Here is a 22,988-nt window from a genome sequence, read left to right as displayed (position 1 = left end):
AGATTTTTATAGAGGACAAATACTTGGAGGATTCAGCAAAACTTTGAAAATTCAGCAAAACTTCTGAATAACTATACCTAAAAACTCCTTAGAAAATGTTCCTGTGCAAGGCTAGAAAAGCAACAAAAGCACATTTCAGTCTCATGCTCTTAATGTAACTGTTAACACCTGCAACAGTTAGATATGTGACCGAGACACATTAACTCTTTCAATCCATGCCAAAGTTTGAGGCATGGTTATTTCTATTCTTATTCTCCCTTGGAAAATAATTTATTTTAAACTATATTGTTTTTGTTTGTTTTTTTATAATTTATGCCAATTATTACTTATTCTAACTGAACACACCAGTAACTTTATATATAAAACTACAAAGAAAAAAATTTTCATTTCCTAACTGAAAATATTATCTTCCAAATAGAAAGTGATATTATAAATGATATAAGGAATTAATATAATAAATCCCCGGAAATCATTCATGATTTTTAGTGATTAAAGTCATTTGAGATAGAATAAACTGAAAGCAGAATATGGAAGAAATTCCCATGAAATTTATATTTATATTACATAAAAAATATCATTTTATATTATTTATGTTACATGAAACCATGGACTATTATAATTTTAGTCATTTCAGCTGAAGTAAGAAATAATTGGCTCTACTAATATATAATAGGTTCTACTATAAAAGGACCACACAGTACGCTCAATGTGTTAGTTTTGAGCATATGAAGTAGGATGCACAGCCTTGTGGGTTATCAGCCTAAGGGACATAATTTCATGCCATTTTCCAACGTCGCTCTATTGCATAATAACTTAGAATGAGAGACCAAATGCAGAAATATCATAGGTAAACTTCGTGTTAATGTCTTGATTGCTATAACTATGCCATTAAACCTAGCAACTTAATAGATAAACTACTCTAGTATGTAACACATTTCTGTGCCATTGTAGGACTCAAGTGAGAAATGTGTTGTACTACAGAAAGCTCCCCTACATACGCCAACAGTGTCTACTTGGGTCCACAATTTTCCCAGTTCCCTTCTACCTGCAATCATGTTGTATTCAAAACACAAGTTCTGCTGCAAATGTGTTTAGATTATTTATAAATGATTAGTGATCTTTAAAACACTTTTAATTTGTATTTTATTTTGTTGTTTGCCTTTATCTAATCATCCCAGTTCTAATAAATCTGAAACTAACAGTAAAAACCAATGATGGTGCATGCATGTGATATGCATATATAATAACAATAAACCAACATAAAAAAAGCTCAATAAAACGATTTAGAAGAGATTTGGGAGTAAAACTATAAGGAAATAATGGAACTAACACAGAAATAATGATCTGTAAGCATCATAGTATGCAGAAAATAAAGCAACTGATAGAGATCAGTGTTAAATTGTTGGTAAAACCAAAAATTTTGAATTAAACTGTTTCTCTTAGGGTAAAATGCTCTGTACTATCTACATCAGCCACAAAGAGAATAATCCTTCCTGAGAGTTATATATGCTCTAATCTGTGGGGGAACGCAGCGCCCGCGCTGCAAATACCCCGACATATCGAGCAAGGGACTGGGGGTTGAAGAATCACTCCAGACAGCGGGACATCCGTTCTAAGAGAATGGCGTTTAATGAGGAGAGGCCAAGGCCTTATATACAGTACAGAGGCAGGTGAAAAAATACAAGACGATGTAGATGGGAAGTCCCCAGGACAAGAGGAACCATGTAACCAAGGTAACCAGGGTGCAAAACAGGAACTTGTGGCCAGCTTAGTGAGGCACAATGTTCACAACAGGAAGCTGCCAGGACAGAATAACAATTGCAGCGGGCCCAAGCCTAACAATTCCCACAGGGGAAAGTGCTAGGTAGGTAGGAAGTTGAATACTATACCTATTTAGCAAAATGATATTAGGTTCCCTGGGTCTATGGACTCTCCACCTGGAGGTCTCTGATTAGACTGTACTACCTTGAATGGACTCCCTCGTATTGACCATGTCTTAAGGCCAATCAAACAACTCTTGGTGATGCCTGATTGTTAGTGCCACTATTAAACAAATGCGTTTATCTTACTATGGCAGTCATTATTTTTGTTGACAGGGTTTAAGATGAGTAGGAGTCCTGCTTACTTTTCTCTGTCAACAACTTACGAAGCACAATTCCACATTAGAGCTAACGGTACTCCAGGAGACTATTGAGACAATACAAGCTTGATTACCCTCCCGCCCCCAAGTCTAGCGACTAAACTCGTAGTGTCTTAGGCAATAAAGTCTCACTCTCAAGTTTTGACAGGCAATGAAAAGCAAGGAGAATAACAGCCAAAATTATTTGCAAGTCTTTATACTTTCTGATCAACAACTTAAAGGGAAATGCCAACACCTGGCGGTATGCTTTTTGTTAGATCAAAAATATTGATCATACCACGGTTTCTTTTTTTGTTGATGTTTTTGTTTTGTTTTTTAATTCAAATGGAGGGAACTGGAAATGATCATAATGAGTGAGTTAACTCAGAGGCAGAAAGATTCATAATCTATACAAAATATTTAACACAGTGATGGTTAAAAAACAAGGAGGCTTGAAGTTATCAGAAAATAATAAATTTTAGAAGAAAAAGATACTTTATTTTAAAATAAAATGCAATATTTGACAAAAAATTGATCATACTGCAAATAATAAATAATATTGGATGAATAATTTCTAAATGAGTCTTTATAAAGCAACGAATATCTATTCCATTCAGGGAACAAAATGGACGATCAGCTAAAGGAAAGATTACTTTAAAATAGTGTCATCTGTCTACCTACATCCCCATTCATGTTCCCTCTCTCTTTTTCTGCATCCCCTAAAATAATTATTTATTTCAATTTGTGTTATACATATATCCATGGTATGGGTTCTTCCAAAGAAGTTTGGTCAATATACTCAATTGATGTAAGAGATTCTCTCTCTCTCTCTCTCCTTCTGAAAAGCCATCATTAGCCAATATATTGTTATCTAAAGAAAAACATTAGACACATGTCTACAAATAACAAGCAAAACTAAGTCTTCAAGAAAAGGAATTAAACCCCTTAATGATCAAACATATTCACTGTTAATGATACATGGAGTATTAAGGAAAACATTTGATATAAAAATACATAATATATACACAAGGATACTATAACCCAAGAAACAAGGTAACTATATAGGTTTTAGACAAAAGAAAGCCTTCTGGGAAAATTATAATATAGGAAGACACATTTCACAAAAATATTAAACATAAGATATCAATATCGATATGAAAATGTGTTAAGAGTTACAAATATACCAAGAAATATCATTGTTACCATTCTTGGTCAGAGAATTGTGGGTAGTGACAAATGCATTGACGCAATACTCATCAATATGAAAAACGAGCTACTTTGTCTGCTCAGATATATATATATATATGAAACATGCATCTCATGCCCAACACCTGGCTCAGGGTGCAGAGAGCATCATGGAAGGAGGGAAAGAAATGTGAGAGCTGTAAGATGGAGAGGGGTGCTGTAAAATGCTACCCTCTGAACATGCCATGGCTGCCGTGCACATGAACTCATGGCAGTTGATATTAGCCACACACAATCTGTACAAAATCAAGTCAGCTAAAACTTCAGCAGAGATCAGAGAGGAATCACAGTTATTTTTATACAGAGGTTCGTTAATATGATAAAATATTTGAGATGATAAACCAAAGTTAATTTTCATTTTAAGCTAAATTATAAATTAAACCTTACTTCTTGATAGGTTACTTTTCTATAATTCTTGTGATTTATTTGATGACTTAGCAATAAATATACAGTACTTTCTATGATTTTTGTGATAAAATCCTAATGGCAACTCAGATCGTAGTTCATGTTCTCTGAAGAGATGACAGGGATCTGCACTCAAGAGCCTCAACAATATAATCCCTGAGCGATAACAGCGCCAGTAGTAGCACTAATGTGAAAGGGGAGATTCCATGGGGCACTGCTTCTAGATGAAGAGCTGCAGACAGCTAACAAGCCTTCAGAGAGGGAAAATGAATTCTCCCCACAGATGAGCCCTATAACTGGTTATACAATACCATGTGGTCAGAATCTATACTCATATACTTCTTACATGGGCAAATCGTTGTGATATTTTAAAGGCTCAATTTTGTGTGAAATATCATTCATATCATAGGAATTTTCTTATGCACATGTCATTTTACCTTGTGCATATTCAATTTGCTCAACCTTCCTACAACCTGACATCACACTTCTGATTTGTCTTCCTCTTCTGCAAAGCATCGAAATCTATGTTGAATAAAATCCCAACAAAAGAGTAAAGGGGATCTTTTGTTTCACCAAAATTATTTCAATTAACCTCCCTTGTTCACCTTATTTTCATTGTGTATATTTACTAGCCCTCTGGTAATTCTCTTACATCTTCTCATATAAATTAATATTTACCTTTAAATCTAGATATTGTAGAGAAAAAAAGCTAATTCTTTTTTACTTTTAAGCTTATCTTCTGCTTAGCATAACAATCTACATTTTCCTACAAATAACATAATTTTACAGTTTTATTCTTTTTTATGGCAGAGGACAACACTACACACAATCAACTCACATATACTTTTTTCTATTCTTTTTTATGGGCCTCCAAGACCCTGTAATTTCAGCAATTTTAGATAGCACATAAATAAACATGGACGTGCAAGGATATCTGTGATACAACGATTTAGCTTCCTTGAGGTATATCCTCGGTAGTGGTACAGCTGTGTCATATAATAATTCTCTATTTAGTTTTTCAATATACATTTATGCTATTACACACATATAAAATAAACTACATACAGCAAGAACACCACAAAAATCAGTATTTTATTAACGGTGCATTCATAGTGTTTTGGCTATTTGTTTTTGAGGAACTTTTATACTGACTTCCACAGTTCTGTACACAGGATTGGGAATTTTGGAGACTATTAATTGGCACCTCACTCAAGGTGCACTTTACACACTACCTCTCCTCCATTTTCATGGTAAAATTAGAAAGAAAATCATGTGAACTGCTTCTCCTTGTACTTTCTGGTCTGAATAGTAGTGTTATCTACGGCCCTGGATGGAGAAGATAAATATTGTCTCTCTTACCTCAAAAGATTATGCAGCTGGACTTGTAAAGGAGTCTGTCATCTGGCACAAAAGAGTGGAGTCACCTGAAAAAAAATGCTAAAATATGGGAGCAATAAATGTTCATTTAATGATGCCATGGCCTGTCCTTCTCAGACATCTCTTCCTCAGCCAGGTACTTACAACGCCTTCGTTATACATCTTGTCTGCTCAGAAACACAATTTCTTCTCATTATTTCTATTTCTTTATCTTTCAGATACAACTCAAAGACTTATGCTATTGTGACACTTCAGGATTTCTTACCCTTTTCTCTGGAGCTACCTTTTTCTCTGTTACATAGCCTTGTCAAGCTCCATTGCTGAACACACTGGCATCGTGAACCCTAAATCAAAGGGCATAATTTTCACACTTCTTTTTCTATAAATCCCTGTACTGGGAAGCTGTTGAGATTTATGTCTAGCCTGCTCTTTTATAGTCTCAGAATTTAATAAAATTTTTTTCTTGAGCTTTCTATATGTTCATTTTTTAGTTTTGTTTTTTAATAATAAACCTGTGGATTTGAAAGAGAAGCACAGTATTTCACTGGTGACAGCTAAGAAAGTATACACACACACACACACACACACACACACATACATGTATTATACATACACATTGTTTAAAATTTAAATGCAATTATTTCATTTCCTCCACCCAAGTCATCTCATGTACCTCTAATCCTTTGGAAATTCTGTCTTCTTTTCCTTTATTATTATACACTCATATATAAGCATATAACTATATTATATATAAAACATATATGAATATAACCTGATGAATCTGTTTTATATCATTGTGTGTGTATGCTTTCAGCATTGTCAACTTGTTATTTCACAACCAGTTAGGGTGTTCATCCCTAGTGAAGACTACCCTTCCTTCTCTCAACCGTTCTCAGTTGTATGTAGTTCTTCATGTGGATTATCATGAGATTTTTTTTCCATTTCACATTAGTGTGAGTACTGATTCTATCACTGTTCTGGTCTTGTATAGGCAGCAACATTGTTGAGATTTCATGAGTTATGTTCCCTGTCACTTCTTTCAGTAGAACGTAGAACAATTTTCATTGCAGTGGGCATTGTTTCATATATGCCAAAGTAGTCTGAATGTTTTGAAAATCTGTGCAAAATGTCCTTTTAATTAGCAAAGGCTAAGAATATGTTCTGCACAAGTAGGTCTCTACGTCTACATAGTTTCTTGTACATTTCCTTCTTCTTCTGTTTATTGGTTTTGCCATATTATGTTGTGTTTGTTTATGTTATACTGTATCATACTAATTATATTATTGTTGTTTTTAATGATAATTATATTATTGTCCCTTAGAAACCTGTTGTTTTTAATGAGAGGCTAGAAGGGAGTGGTTCTGGATGCAGGAGGTAGAGAGAAACTTAGAAATGTAGGGGAAGGAGAAACCTTAATCAGGATTTATTATACAAAATTATTTTCAATAAAAGAAAAAATAATGTTACCAGTGTTATTATTACCATTAGAGTTCTTTAGAAATGTATATAATCATCATAAACTACCTTTTGTCCATTTGAAGTCAAAATACAGATGCTAGTGTATTAATTAAGAGAAAGAAAATAATGTCTTCAAAAGGGTGTGTATCTCCATTATCTTCTTTTGTTGTAGGTAACTAATTGGTTCATTGGAAAATGAAATTAACATATTTGCTGAATAACTTAAAAGTCTATGGATGTAAATAAAGAGGAAGTTGCCTCAGATTTGTGTACAGATGTGGTGAAGAAGTAAAAGCAGACTCCTATCCTTTAAATACATTCTTTTCTCTCATGATTTTGAAAAGTCTTTGAACTCCAACCACCTGTGAAGTATAGAGAAAGAGCATTGTAATTACTGTATAATTTTAACACAGAAATTTAAAAGTCAGAACAAACATTAATAGCAAGATGTCACTTTATGCAGAATATTTTAAGATTTGATAATATCAAAGACTACTTCATCAACTCAACATCTTTTCTCTTAGTTAACATTATTTGCACCATTGTTTCTTTATGTGTAACATGTTGTGTTTTTGTGTAATTCATTTATGCCACCGGAACAGAGTAAAAACTTTAATTATTTACACTGCAGACTTGGTACTCTTCACTTTCCTCATAAGAAAAGAAAATTATGTGCTTTAAAAAATTGTTGGTGGTTTGGAAGACAAAGCATAGGTTCTTGTTCACTGAATATCTTCCAGAACAGAAGAATAGTTCCATTCCAACCTTTACTTTTAAAATCAAAGAGAGGAAAAAAAAAAACAAAATTAATCAATATAACATTCTTAATTAAAATATGCCTCAGATTTCTAATACCTTTTACAGTGTAGATTGTGAAGACAGAACTTTAAAAACACAGTCCAGTGCTTAGTATCTCACTCTGTATAAAGCCCGTATTCCTCCATGCTAGTTGACATGTTGCCAGATCTCAGGGAAATTAAGATTGCTATTAATGATTTTGTCCTTAATTATTTTTGGCATTAGTAAGTGTTGATATATTGTTAATTACAGTCACTAATTAATGCTTTTGTAGTGAATGATAATAAAAATTAACATATATTAGCATATATCAGAAACTTAGACCAAATATTTTGTGTCTACCGATTTTTATATTATATTATGTCACTTTTCTAATTAATATGCTTTGTATAGTTTGAGGCTAAAAGTATATTGGTTGAAAAGTCTACTTTTATGTATGTCAAATCTTACCATTCATTAAAGCTACATAATTATAAGCTAAAAAATGTATTAAACACATTGTGAAGCTTGTAAGTAAATACCTTGTATCCTTTGATATGCAGATGCAGATAAGAAATTTGCTGAAGTCTGTAAGTAAAGTGATGTAATTTAAAGAACTGAAGGAAATAGAGCAGAAAGAATTGAAGTCTCTGGAAAACTCTTTTTTTTCTCCCTGTTAAATATACACAAAAACAAGCCTGAGCTAATCATGAGTGGTTACATCAGCCACTGCTATTATCATCATTAACTATCATTAAGGCTATCACTAAAATGAATGCGCTCCTAGTCAGAGGGGGCACTATTTTCTTTCTGTTAAATGACAAGGAAAAAATCAATTTGAAATAATGTTTTCCTATTTGGAAGTGCAAGTGAGTACATTTATACAATATTTTATACCTCAAACTAATTGTTACTATAATAAACACTATTTCAAGACAGAATACCACCACTATACTGTGCTATTATCATTTCTTTTTTTTTACATTTCTTTTCTCAATCTTCATGTCTTATTCACTTTGACTGTTTGTTGTGTGTCTTTTATAAATATCCTCAATCAATTGGCCTCTGAGTCTCTATTTTTCTACATTTGTTCTTAAATGGTATGGATAATAAAGCACAGCATTTACATAAAACAAATTTATTTGACATTTTAGAGTCTTTATTAAACCCTCATTTTATCAAAGGAATGACCATGTAGCTCAACATTGAATTTTATGTAATGTTTTATTCACTACAGAAATAAAGTGTGTATTGATCAATTATACTGACTTTTTTTTTCATCTAAAATTGCTGTTACATTTGTTTGTTCTTGCTTTTGCTTTCTTAAAAACCTTTTCAATAATGAATAATTACAGTGTTTACTGCTTTTCTAAATGAAGAGTAAAGGAAATACATAATGGGGAAATGTTTCTTGCCTTCTTAAAATTATTGGAAACCCTGCCCACTTCAGCACTCACATTAAACCTTACACAATCTCTCCATTAAGTGTACTTTCTCCTAGTTCACTAGAATTCAAAACATGAAGAGAAAGTGGCCATATATGATTCCTGGAAAACCTGACTTCAGTGATCCACTTCTCATCGCTTTAAATACTACAAAAACTCCCTAAACAGTGTCATACTGGGCACCATAACTACTGCCTTCTCCATGCTATATACACAAACTTTTTATTGTACTACTCCATTCTATCTTGTAGCTCTCTTCTACAGATGTTCTATAGTTCTGGCATTTCGTACTTACTGATGATTTCATTGCTATATACAGTTTATTTTCACAGCTCTACTCTGACCTTGACCCTTCCACTTATTTCTTGGTTTCCGTTGTTTTCTGGGATCATGGGGCAAGACTGCATGATCTCACATTCTTGAAATGGCCATGTCTGCAAAACTAATATCTATTGGATTATACTGGTACATTTTGCTTTCTGATTGGAATGGAGGGTGGACCCAAACACCACACAACACTCTGATCAATAATGTTTTCTCTATATAGTGACAGTGGACTCTGTAAAACCACAGTAATGAGAACTTATTTTGGGGCAGGGAATTCTCTCTCTCTCTCTCTCTCTCTCTCTCTCTCTCTCTCTCTCTCTCTCTCTCTCTCTCTCTCTCTCTCTGTGTGTGTGTGTGTGTGTGTTTAATTCTCACTTTCAGTGTGTAATTCTCACTTTTGCATTTCTCTTTTCATATAAAAATCCAGTTTTACAAAATACAGCCTTTGATGAGTTTGGTCTTGCTTCAAGGAAAATTTCTCATTGTCTCAGTAAAAAGAAACATTCCTCTTACCAATGGCCGTGAAGTTGTCATCATGATTCTCCTTGTCCACAACTTTGAGCTTGCTTGTCAGACTTTCTTCATGAAGTCACATTTTTTTTCTGGTAGTTTGTTCATCCTCAGTGTTGATCATAGTAAGAACACTGGTTTGTAGCCATATTGCAGACAAAAGGCTTCCTGTCTAGGAACTGCTTTTGTCAGATAAATGTGTCTATTACTTTAAAACATATTTTAAAACTCACACATGGATTCCTTGGTAGAATGTAACTGCAATAAAGTCTACTCCAGTTCCTAGTACAGATCTGTTCCTCTGGGAAACCTCATGGTCTCCATTTTATCTTCATCCTGTGTCCTTTGATACTCTAAACGCATGTCATGACCAGTCATTATGAAAAAGACTTTTTACATAATCTGAAGCTTTTTCCAGCACAAAGTTTCAAACTTTCCCACATTCCTAATGCAACCTGCTTCCAGAAACAAATGAAAGGAATGATCAATTTTACCAAGCAATGGCCCTTCTTCTCATAACCTATTTTTTGTATTAATAGTCTTGTTGCTGTGACAAAATACATTGTCAATATCAATTTAATGGGGGGAAGGGAAATATTGTCAATTACATTTTTTTGTAATATAGTGTCTGTCTTTGCAAGGAATGGTAACTGAAAAGGAGCCTGACTGGTTGTCTGTATTTACAATCAGCAGATTTCATTTATGTGAAAACTATTTCATAAAATCACATCCTAGAATTAACTATATTTTTCAAATTGTACTTTTAAGACCTCAAGAACTTAAACAACAAGTGAATAAAGATTTTAAATGTTGATTTGATTGTCACAAATACTATAAATTCTCTTGTGCAGTATGTATCTGATTTTTAAAAATGTCCATCTACCCTCCATATTAATCAATCCCAATTCTAATGTTACTTTTTGTTAGACAAAAGAAACTACTTTCTATACTATTTCAAATTAGTAGAGACTTGATATCATGATAAATATTAGCTAAATAATAGTACGTTATTAATTCAGTTTGGTCCAACTAATTTTTCATCCTGAAAATGTAAATAATGACCTAGAAGCATACAATTTCTAGTGAGAAACAGGAACTTCCTATCAGACAAGGACATATGAGACCTAACCATTGTTATTTAAAAACTGAAATCCAAACCATTCAATTTTAACCAGTGAATACTCAAGAGCCAGATGCTAGGGTGAAAACCTGCTAGCACAGAGAGACAGAGAAAGCACCCAGATGACCCCCTATTCAGCTCACATCCCAGAAGGAAAGGGTAAAAGCCTCTTCTTCTTCTCCAAGCTGTATTAAATACTCTTCTTTCAGTGTCCCTATTTTCTGCTTTATCCTTGTCATCTGTTTTTTTTTTTTCCTTTCCCAAGGGTTAATATTATTTAGCTCTCCATTTAAAGATTTGTGCTAGGAATGAGCCACACCAAACAAGACACAGGTTTGTGCTAGGGACGAGCCACACCAAACAAGACACAGGTTTGTGCTAGGGATGAGCCACGCCAAACAAAACACCGGTTTTTGCTGTTCATAATCTCTCAGTTCACAATGGGATCAAATATCCTGCAACATCTAACCATATAATAAGAACAATGACTGTGAAAAGGGAGTTGAAACTTCTTCTTAAAAAACAAAGCAAAACACCAGTATGAAATAATTCTACTGGAATGACTGTAAGTTTTCTTTGTAGAAAATAGGGTGACATACTCACTCACTGGACATTGCCCTCTATAATACGGATACTATAATGCATTTGACCTTTTAGTATGTTATGCAATAAGAATATTAAACAACAACCTTCTCTCTGTATTTAAGTGACAAATTTTACATGTACCACACATGTCTTCCTAAAAGGATGCTACAGGAGCAAGATTTTTAATTATGTAAATTGAGTGGGAAAGAATATTAAAATTTCCACATGATAATAGTTTTAATGTTATATGAAATACCTCATGATGATCAAGGTTTCATTATTTGTTGACTTATTTTGTCATGAAGTATATTATAATGTCCTATACTGTAAAGATGATTTCCTAACTTTATCAAAAGCTATATCCTTAATTGCTATAAGTATAACCATGTAGTCCTACACGGGCATCTTATGTAGTTTTATACTCATGCCTTTTTTGTTTTGTTTTGCTTTTTCTTGTTTATTGAGACAAGGTTTCTCTGTGTAGCCTTAGTTGTACTGAACTCACTTTGTAGACCCGCCTAGTCTCAAACTCACAACGATCCATTTGCCTCTGCCTCCCTGAGTGCTGTGTTTAAAGGCCTGTGCAACCATTGCTAGCTTTCATGCCTACTTTTCAAAAGTAATATTGCACATAATTTTAATTTTCTATAACTTATAAAAGAGAACCTATTAATTTACTTAAATATATCACAGAATCTTTACACGTCAGTAATTTATATTATTACTTATAGATGTGTCTTCATATGTATCTTGTGTTTTATTCTTGGTCCTGTCAATTTAGCAATATAAACAATCATTAGGAGGATTTTTAAAAATTTGAAAATGAGGACTAAACAATATCAAGAGTTTAAGTTTAATCTGTGATTTTTGTGGGAGTTCAGAGGCTCTGACTGCTACAAAGAACATATAATATCTAGTTTCATATGATGATACAGAAGCAAGAACTATATATGAGATCAGACTACTGGAAATACACATTTTATTTTTCTAAATAACATTGCATTGTTAGTGTCCTAAAATTCTGGAATTGTGAATTCAAAATTGTTGGCTTTATTAATATATATCCAAGATGAACTTCAGCTTTTAAACTGTGGTATAATTATAACTCATTGCTTTTAGCCAGCTTTATGGAGAGGATTGGGGAAAATGCTTAGCAAAAAATGAAAAATGAGCAGAAACAAACATATGTAATTTGGGTACAAAGGAATACAAGGTGGTTTTCAAAACCATTGAAAAGTGGCCAAACACATTTTACCAAGATAAGAACAATACCATGTGAATATGTAGGTCATTGAAACAGCTAACTACTTGAAGACTAACTAAGAGCACAGATTACTTAAAACACTTGAAATGAAGGAGACTATATACACAAAGATAGGCATATACCAAACAGTCACTCTAAGTATGAGGCATATAGCTTTCTCAGAAAATTGGGAATATTGCTACCTTAAGACCCAGCTATACCTCTCCTGGGCGTATACCTGAAATATGATCCACTGTACTGCAAGGACATTTGCTCAACTATGTTCATAGTAACTTTATTTGTAATAGCTAGGATCTGGAAACAACCTAGATGTCCCTCAACCAAAGAATGGATAAAGAAACTGTGGTACATTTACATAATGGCATACTATTCAACTATTAAAAAGAAAGAAATCTTGAAGTGTGCGGGCAAATGGATGGAACTAAAAATGATCATCCTAAGTGAGGTAACCCAGACCCAGAAAGACGTGCATGGAAATTACTCACTTATAAGTATATATTAACCCAACATAGATGTCGTCGGAGAGACTCCATACCATGAAGGATTTGGACAGATACTGAGACCCTGGGCTTAACAATGAAGGTCGTAGGGAAGAGTGGGAGCATGAAAGGACCAGGAGGGAACAGGAGCTCCACAGGGAGACAATCAAGGCTTACAGATAGGGACACAAGGGGTGCCTGCACAAACTGATGCATCAGCCAGGACAATGCATGCAGAGAAACAAGACCCCTTGTTCAGATGTAACCAATGGACTGCTGATTCTCCACTCGGGGAAAGGGAGACTGCTGAGCCTCTATTATGCACTCTGGTACCCATGATTTGGTCACTACCCCTTGGCAAGATGGCCTAGCATGCACACAGAAGAAAGGGATGCAGGCTATCCTGATGAAACCTTATAAGCTGTCGCCAAACAGTTGGGGTAGAAGGGCCCCCTATCAGAGGTCTAAGGGAGAGGAATAAGCAGAAGATGAAGGGAGGGTGGGAATGGGATGATAAGAGGGAGGGTATAACAATCGGCATGTAATGTGAGTAAATATAATTAATAATATATATATATTAAAAATGAAGCATATATATTGAAATTGTGAAAGAGATAGGGATTGGGATCCCAGCCATATTTGATATCCTACCATGATTATGATGGTACCATGTCATTAGGTTGGGTAACAATAGTAGTGGCAACATTATGTGTTGTTTGGAAGATCTCTGAAGACTCCCTATACAATAACTTATAGGAAAAGATCCTATTCCTGGCGTCTATTAACTACTATATCAATGCTGACAAACTATCATAAACAGAAAAGGTGAGAAAGCATGCTGTGAAAAACATTCAGCTGTTCTCTGGGCATGAAAGCCACTGTTGCTATCATGAAATCATAACATCAATCCAGTCAAAATTCTAGCACAATTACAGGAGGAGCTGTCAAGTACCCTCACCATGGGAGGATCTGTTGGCAACTGATGGTGCTGCAGAAAAGGGAAACATTCTTCTATGAGGTTTTTGCCTTTGGTAGGTTTTCCACATGACAGTGGATGGTCCAAAATACATACACATACAAATAGCACAACCTAAAAGATTATTTAAAAACAAGGAAAATAAAAGGCATGAAGTTCTGAGAGGAAAATGCTATGGAGGCTCTGGTAAAGTTGGCTGGGGGAAATGGCGAATTTACCTATTTATATTTAAATATGTGTATGAAATTCTAAAAGAGTAATTTTTAAGTATTAAAAAATAAAATGAAAATTTCCACATTTAAAAAGCAAAACAGAGCTCAACTTTCTCAAACCTCTAGACTTTACCATCACTACTTGATCTTAGTTGCTGTTGAATGAATGCCCAGTGTGACATGAGTTTGTATCAAGACTCAGGCTGGCCCTATATCTGTCTATTTCACTTTGGTAGACCATGAAAGTACCAAAGAATATATATGTTTAAGAAATGAGGTTGATTATAGTATATTCTTTTCATAAATTCACCAAAAAACAAAACTATAATCATTGCAAACTTCTTATAGTGATGTGCATAACCTCAGTCATTTCTCCATTCCCACTTAGGCTTTTTACCTGTAAGTATGTAGAAATAAAATTTTAACAACCTGTTGAAATTTTCAATTGATGTTTTTATCAGATTATTGACAGAATGATTATATACTTTATTGTATATCTCATTGTAAACCATCCAACTTTATGTTATTTTATATTTTAAGGACTTAATTTGTCATTCTCTAAAAACAGCCATAGTTTGATTTATTACTATTTTTGTGAACCCAGAACACAACATTAAAAACAAACAAAGCAAAACAAAACAAAAACACCCAGGAAGAGTGCTCAAAGCAGAATGCTTAACTGTGCATGCTGACATAGATATAAAGTTTTGGGAGGAAGTCTTTTTCTTGTTTTTCATTTATGTTGGAATATTCAGGCTTTTGTGGTATAATAGGGGGCTCTAGTGGAGAGATAGTACCCTGGTTGTAATTTATTGTGTTTTTTTTAACATAATACATTTTTTTTTATTTTGGTTTGGTCAGTACAGGTGAGACATAATGGACTCATAGGGCAATATGCATTAACAGGACACAACAGTTCATAAAAGTTTAGTAACTATGCACACAGATTTCTTAAGCATTCAGTCACCTAAGGATGAATGCACAGATGTATGGTGGGAAACTCTTATCTAATATGGAAACTACTATAGGACTCCAGGTCCAATTTTTTAGTGATAAGTACTACTGCACTGGGCAAACTTGCAGTCATAAGTCCACATCTACTCTAATATGTCTGAATGGTGCTTAAGTATAGACCAGCATGAGGAAGAATGCCCTTGCACAGCACAGGCTAAACAGACACGGACTTACACAGACATCATTGTTATAGCGTCCCATTTACAGCTTCACATTCACTCATAGAAAAATAACTTGACCCTACACAAAATGAGCCTTTATCAATGTTCAAAGTAATTAACTGTTACGATTTGCAAAGTGGCAGAGGTATTGAAGCAATAAAAAAGAAAAGAAAAAGAAAGAAAGAAAGAAAGAAAGAAAGAAAAAAGGAAAAAATGTAACCAAACCATCAAAATCACATCCACAAAAAGACAAATTGTGAGAGAAGTGTGCATTTATTTTTATAGTATCCTCTCCCAAATTAAATGACACTGTATAAAAATATGCTGGAAAATAAAACTGAATCCTGTACATTTACACTTGAGTCCAGGACATTCAGAACATGGCGGGGAACCCACAGTTTGATTACCTTTCCACTCACTGCTTCCTCCTCTTGAGGGTCATGACTGGAGTCTGTGTCACCTGAGTGATGTGTGAGAGAGTTTTCACTGCCCGTGGGAGAGTCTACACTTTCATAACCCTGCACTGAGTGGGTTTATGTACCTACTACCTTCTCTGCCAGTTGTCTCCTCTGAGCTGTTGGAGGCTTTATTACCATTCCCTGAAGAAGGAAAGTCATCCTTGAGTGTGCTCCTCTTCTGCTGAAATCCAGACCTGGACCACCTTTGGCAGGAGAAGCTGCCATTACTTGGTCTGTTTGCCAGATGACTGCAGTCTTTGCTGGAGCCTCTGCCTGGTCTACAGGTTCAGAAGATGCAGTCCTGCTGGTGCTTGGATAGGAAGCTTGAGACTGCTGCTGCTGATACTGTGCCTGCTGCTGTGGAGTCTCCTTCAGTTGTTGCTGAAGAACTAGAGTGATGCTCTGCATACCGTCCACTGCTTCATCAAGTTGAATAATTAAGTCGTTCAGTGCATCCCAACTGCTTCTAAGTTCCTCACTATATTTCTTCTGTAAAGCCAACTCTGCTTCAAGCTGCGCAATAAGGCCCCGGGACAGCTGCCTTCCAAGCTCTTGGCTCTACTGGATAAGCATCCGACACTTCTCCATTAATTTCTTGCCTGTTTGGCTCATTTGAGCTTTGACCCAGTAGTTCAACTATCATGAAATCCACAGTCCTATTGGCATAACTGATGTGCGGTATCTCTAAGTCACTATGCTCAAAGTTAAAAGTGATACATATTCCAAACTGTATGAAAACACAGTGTGCCACAGATGTAAGACTTCTGTTTTTCCCACTATTTTCTTCAAACAGAAGCATTTCTCAAATGTCTACATGTCCTAGAAGGGGAATTTTTCCTACGTGGCCTCTTCTTTTGAATAATCTGACAGCATCAGGCCTCAGAAGCAAGTGGAGGAGGAAGAAAAAGAAGCTGAAGCACATGGTTCATCTGGTAAGTTCTACATTAACCATTACAAGATAGACAGTATAAGAATGCACCTTTTTTGGCTCAGAAAGTCTGAGTGTTGGTGTGGAAACAAGTACTTGGCTATCCCACCACAGCTTCCTCAAGGTGACATTGTCAGAGAAGTCTTGCATGGGGAGTATGATTTGTTTACCTATCAGGCATAAACTTCCAGGCACTCAGTTCATTTTGAGCTTTTTCCAGTTTGTCTTTAGTCTGTTCCAGTATCTTTCGTTATTAGGAAAAACAAGTTGATCGCTGGGTCTACCATTGTTGATCTCATTTGGGCAACACTGGGCTGCTGGACTTGCTTGGGCTGCTGGATTTGAATAATCCACTCTTGATCTTCCAGTTCCTTGCTTGCTAGTCCCATGGCAAGAATGTTTTCCCTGAGTGCAGCCTCCTGCTGTTGCTGCTTTAGTTTTTCTTCAGATTCCCTTAAGCCCATCAATTGTATCCTTTAAGGTCTGTGTAATTCCCCTCCAAAGCTTGAGCATATGCTTCATATTGCTTCCCTCTTAGAATTAACTCATCCTGTGCTATAACTTTGAAGTCAGCTTCACTCAGAAGGACCTTTTTAGGAAGTGGTTCTTAGTGGGTGATCTTGCACCCTTTGCAGCCTAAGGCTGGGCAGGTGCTGACAGTCACATAGGCCAAAGCCCAGCTGCAGCTCCCTCAGTGTCCCCTCCACCTCCCACCCCTTGGCCCCACCAGCTTACTCGCCCACAGACCCACAGACCGGGTGCTAGTCTTTATTTGCTGGTATTGCAGCCACTAAATGACTCTGAGGGAGGAGTTGTTGTGTTCTTGTGATAGCACTTAAGCACCTGGGGTTTGGATGATTGACCATCTATGTGCTAATTTCTGGATCTGGCCTTGTTGGATAGTGTTTTGTTACTTGCTTTATTTTTCCTCTCTGGATTTTTAGAGAATGTGATGACTGTTTGTTGCCTGCTCCATGTGATTCAGGGAATGCCTGCTTGTTTTGAAAGTTGGAATACCGAGATGAGTTTGGAGAAGGAAAGTGGAGAAGATCTTTGTGGTCTCTTAGGATATTGAAACTCATGAGCTTTTCAGCTAAAGAGCTGTGAATGAGACTAGAAGAGCTAGATCTTAGAATTAGTAGGAGAGTTGTAGGTCTGACTTCATCCTACTTGCTACCTTAGGAGCAGAGACCCTTGAGTTTTTAGGAAATGCTTGCTGTAGCTGGGGGTCGGGGACAAAGTAATAAGTGGAGGCAGGAAGGTTAGGAAAAATCATCTGTGGGCTCCACAGAAGATGGGAGCAAGGAAGGAGGGAAAGCTGCCAGAGGAGTTTTGCCTCAGAGCTGGAGATGAGACTGTGGTATTGAAATGGGGAGAAGAGGAAGAGAAAGGAGAAAGTCTGCAGGCTGCAGGGCAGGCTGCAAAGTTTTCTTGAAGGAAAGCATGGCCGTGGTAATGCCCTGGGAGCCTGATGGACTTGGGGACTGGTATACAGCCATAATTGGGGGAGGGAGTTTGGAGGGAGAAGTCTGCGGGATATGTTGGAGATGTCTTCAGAGGAAAGGAAGTTTGAAGCTCCTATTCTGTTTCAGTGCTGGAAAAAAGACTGAAGGATTAGATCTAGGGGGGAGGAAAGAGGAAAGAAAGTTTACAAGTAGCCTACATAGTTTGCCCAAGATATTTCCTCTTACGAACATAATTTATTATACAGGAGTGAAATTGCTCCTGTTTAAAAAAAAAAATTGAAAAAATAAATAAAGAAAAGGAAAAAAAAAAAAAAGAAACATTGGAAGAAAAAATACACAGAGGGTGTGGTTTGCTCAGTGATGCAGCCATTGATATCCTGCCTATATTCCAGGAAGTAATTCTCACTCATATGCATATGAGCAATCAAAAAAACTTTAGTTTCAAAGACGTGTAGCATAGTAGGAGGGAGTTTCTTTGAAATAAAAAGTGTTTCTATGGGAAAGGATAAGGCATAAGAAATGGCAATGAAAAATGAAAATGCCCAAAATTCCCTGTTTAATGTCATATAATTATGAAAGATTACTGTACACAAAGTAAAACAAGCAAACAAACACACACACACAACATATATTTAATACAAATGAGAACTTTTCTTTTAGCCATTTACTGGAAAAATTTATTTGAAATAATCCATGGTCAAGTTGCATTCACTGCACACAGTCAGACACACCATAATTTGTAAAGAGGCACTAATGATTTTTTTCTTAGTTAAAAATCCCTCAAATTGCTATTTATAAAGTTAGTGGTGTTTACAGTCATATCAAATGACTGATAGATACCGCTTTAGGACTATTAACCTGACATTCCTTGAGATTAACATTTATCAAAAATATTTGTGTAGAGGCTGGAGAGGTGGCTCAGAGGTTAAGAGCACTGGTTGTTCTCCCAAAGGTCCTGAGTTCAATGCCCAGCAACCACATGGTGGCTCACAACCATCTATAATGCTTTAGTTTATGGCGAAATCCTATGATAACTGCTCCTGCTCATAGGGGAATAGCTATTCCTAGGTTTATAGAGAGTTGGGTAGTTGGTGTGAATGTATGGGGGAGAAGGCCTAGTAGATTAGTTGAACCGATAAATATAATTAGGGAGATGATTATTAAGGATCAGGTTCGTCCTTTTGGTGTGTGGATTAGTATTATTTGTTTTGTAATTAATTTAACTAATCATTGTTGGAGTGAGATAAGGCGATTATTTAGTAGACGTTTTGAATTTGGGAAAAGTATAGAGGGGAATATGATAATAATAATAACTACAGGTAGTCCTATTAGTGTAGGGGTAATGAAAGAGGAGAATAGATTTTCGTTCATTTTATTTCTCAAGGGTTTTCAGTTTTTAGTGGTTTTAGTGTTTTAGGTGAGGGGTTAGAGAAGTAGATAATATCTGAGAATTTTAGTTGAAACAGGATAAAAAGTGCTGACATTCAGGCACCCATGCAGGTAGAATTCTGTATTTCATAAGAGGAATTTTATTGTTCAGAAGCAGTTTTATCATTCCAGTTCCAAGAAACAACACTTCACCATGAGTTTAAGCAGAGAATCTACAACACATATTATTTACTATGTCTACCTTTAACATACTTTCTGCAATTCAAAAGATCTAGAAGAACTAGGTGTTTCAGATGATGACCTAAACGTGTCCCCTATATACACAGTAGTGTTGAAACACACACATGCAAGAATGATTAGATATCCAAGTGTCTTTTGATGTGAGCATTTGGGTTTTGAAACTCTTTTTCGTTAGCCCCTTTGCTTTGTGTTTCATTGTAAGCTGAGCACTGAAGGAATGAAGAAATTAATTGTAACTTTGTTAATACATCTATCCAGATGCCTGCTGCTATTTTTGTCTTCTATGAAATATTTGCCAAGGAAGACAGGATTACAATTTAGCCATTACAGAATGAGATGGCATGGTGTATTCTTGGGAATCAAAAATGGTCATGTAGTGTGAAGTTTTTAGTTGGTGAGTATTACATTACCAGGAGAAGTATGGTACATATTGTATAATCTTAATTTCCTAAGTGTAGGTACAAGTTGCAGAATATAGAAAGACACAGACACCAGCTGAGCTGCGTGTGACTGGGTGACTTAGTTATTGGATTCTCCTGTTTTGTTTCCTGTAATGCACATACTAAAAAATAAAAGATTTTTAAAAGCCTTAAAAAAGGTATTTTAAAAATAATATTAATGTATAACTGTATGAATTGAAACAAGCAAAAAAGTGAAGAAAGAAAGAATGGAGGGAGGGAGAAGGGAATGAAAATTTAAACAAGTTAACAATTCTGTTGGTCATAGGAAAGCACTCTGTAGAGGGAAGACTTTACCTCTGTGTGTGTACATCAACAAGTGTAAGGAGTTCAAGTTAATACCATGAGTTTCACCTGAAGACTTCAGAGAAACAAGGAAGAACAACAAACACTCGAATTAATAAAATAAATATGGAGTCACACACACACACACACACACACACACACACACACACACACACACACACACAAATAATAGAAACCACCAAAAAATTACGTGCAGGATAAAAAGGGAACTATGTTGCAAACTATTTGTTAAATTAACTAAAAAGATAAAAAGAACCATATTGCAAACTGTTTGGTAAATTAAATAAAAAAACAAATAAGTTTCAACTTATTAAAAATAGAAGTAAATTATTGTCATTATAAGAGATACAATTAAGAAATTCAAAAAATTTTTTGAAACCTTTATTAAAGAACTTTGTAATATTTAAGCAATGAATTTATAGACTCATGAAGCATATGAACATCAAACTGAGATTATTGATCTGGCCAATCCCAACAAGAGAATGTGGACAATAAGGTGGTAGTGGTTATTGGCAAGCAACCTCAAGGAACTGGATTGATGTGAATTCAATCTGAATTTCTAATGGCGTTTTCTACTTGTAGTTATTTATTGAAAAAAAAAAAACCATCATTTGTCTGCACAAATGTTGATTTCTAAAGCTATTAGATTGAGATTAAATTGGATTATTTCATGTTTTTCATTTACTCTTTTTTTTTGTATAATTTTTGAAAAAATAATAAAACTATGTATTTGATCAGCAATTGAGATCAGCCTTCAAGGTAGAAATTTGTACTTTGAAGCTTGAAGCCAGTGAACCATTTTGGATTTTCTTTTACTCGCATACCTAAGAGAAACTAAATATTCATATGTTACAATTTACCATACATTAATTATTTTAAATATTCATGTTATAATTGTTCACATGTTAGTTCTTGGAATTAACAGAAATACTGTAATGTAAATACTCCTGGGGAAAATAGTCTTGTTCATTTGCTATTCATTTTTACAGAATCATCTAATGCAATCTGACCATTTTCTCCCAAATGCTCTTTTTTTCATAACATTGTAAGAATATTCTATAAGGTGTTATTTTAAATATATTTATATCAAAGCTACTTTGACATTGTGTTTGTTGTGTTTTATTTTTAGTAAACTTTCTTTGGTTCTTGAATATAACTTTAAGTGAAGTAAGATAAAGAGGAAATAATTTGGTTGCAATTTCTTTGACCTCTGTGATGAAAACAGATGCCTTGAGTTTCTCTCTTTTTCTTTTCCGAATTTTTATAATTACACCTGACTTTGATATGAGATATGACTATGATCAAAGGCCAAGCTTCATTTGAGGAAAATTATAGACTTGTGCTCCTGAATACATAGACTGCATTTGTAAATGCACTTCAGCAAATTCTTTTTAAGTGGGGCATTTCTGATATGGTCCCTAAGGGGGTAGGATTCTTCTAACAGGTAAAAATGTATGTCAAGAGTCTCTGAAATAAGCTGACTCTTACAATTGTTGAAATTTGAATGAGAGTTGAAATGAGGTGATCATAGTAATAGAAAAACAGAAAAGTTGGAGAAGAGCTAGTTTCCCTGGAGATTCCATATTGACTTTCCATGTGACTTAAAAATCTGATGGCTCAGAAATTATAGAAAAGGCCCTTAGGGACAAAACTCTCCTGTCCTAGCAGGATTTATGTTTTGAATGATTTAACTGGGACAACTTCTAAATACTATGTGAAAGTAGGTTGAAACTAATGGGTATTAGCTACACTTATTTGGCTCTAATGCAATTACTTTATGGAAAGCACCGTACAGTACTTTATGAAAAAATAAAAAGCTTCATAGTATGCTTATATATGTTCTTGCATCCAAGATGTGTGCTTTACCAGTTATACATCTTAACTCTTTCATTATGTCAGATATAAAGAAATCCAGATTGAAGTGATATAAGTAAAGTTTAGCATTATGATTTGTAGATTGGATATTAAGCATTTTCAAATGTTTTTGATTTATTAGAATAATTTATATAGCTCATTTAATTTAAAGCAGGAATCTAATAAATATAAAAATCTTGTAATTTATTGTCATAACTTAAAAATATAATCAAATAATGTAATCAAACTTCTCATAACAGAAATGTTCATTTTCTTTCTTACATAGTAAGTAATTTATAGCAATATTAACTTGCCATTTTATGGCATATTAGCCTTGTCTAAAATTATAAACACAATATTAATTAATTAACTAGCTTGTTTCTTTTAATACAAATATGTATTGCCTAAATAGAAA

At 34.9% G+C, this 22,988-nt stretch overlaps 1 pseudogene; it reads right to left on the bottom strand.

Moving 5' to 3' along the window:
• Positions 1-15,773: 15,773 nt before the first annotated feature.
• LOC127205750 (pre-mRNA-splicing regulator WTAP-like) overlaps positions 15,774-22,988 on the bottom strand; it is a 74,678-nt pseudogene continuing 67,463 nt past the window's right edge.

Source organism: Acomys russatus, chromosome 22 (genome assembly GCF_903995435.1).
Source record: "Acomys russatus chromosome 22, mAcoRus1.1, whole genome shotgun sequence".
Lineage (NCBI taxonomy): Eukaryota > Metazoa > Chordata > Mammalia > Rodentia > Muridae > Acomys > Acomys russatus.
Note: the sequence above shows the minus strand (reverse complement) of the source record. Positions and strands in the feature narration are given on the sequence as shown.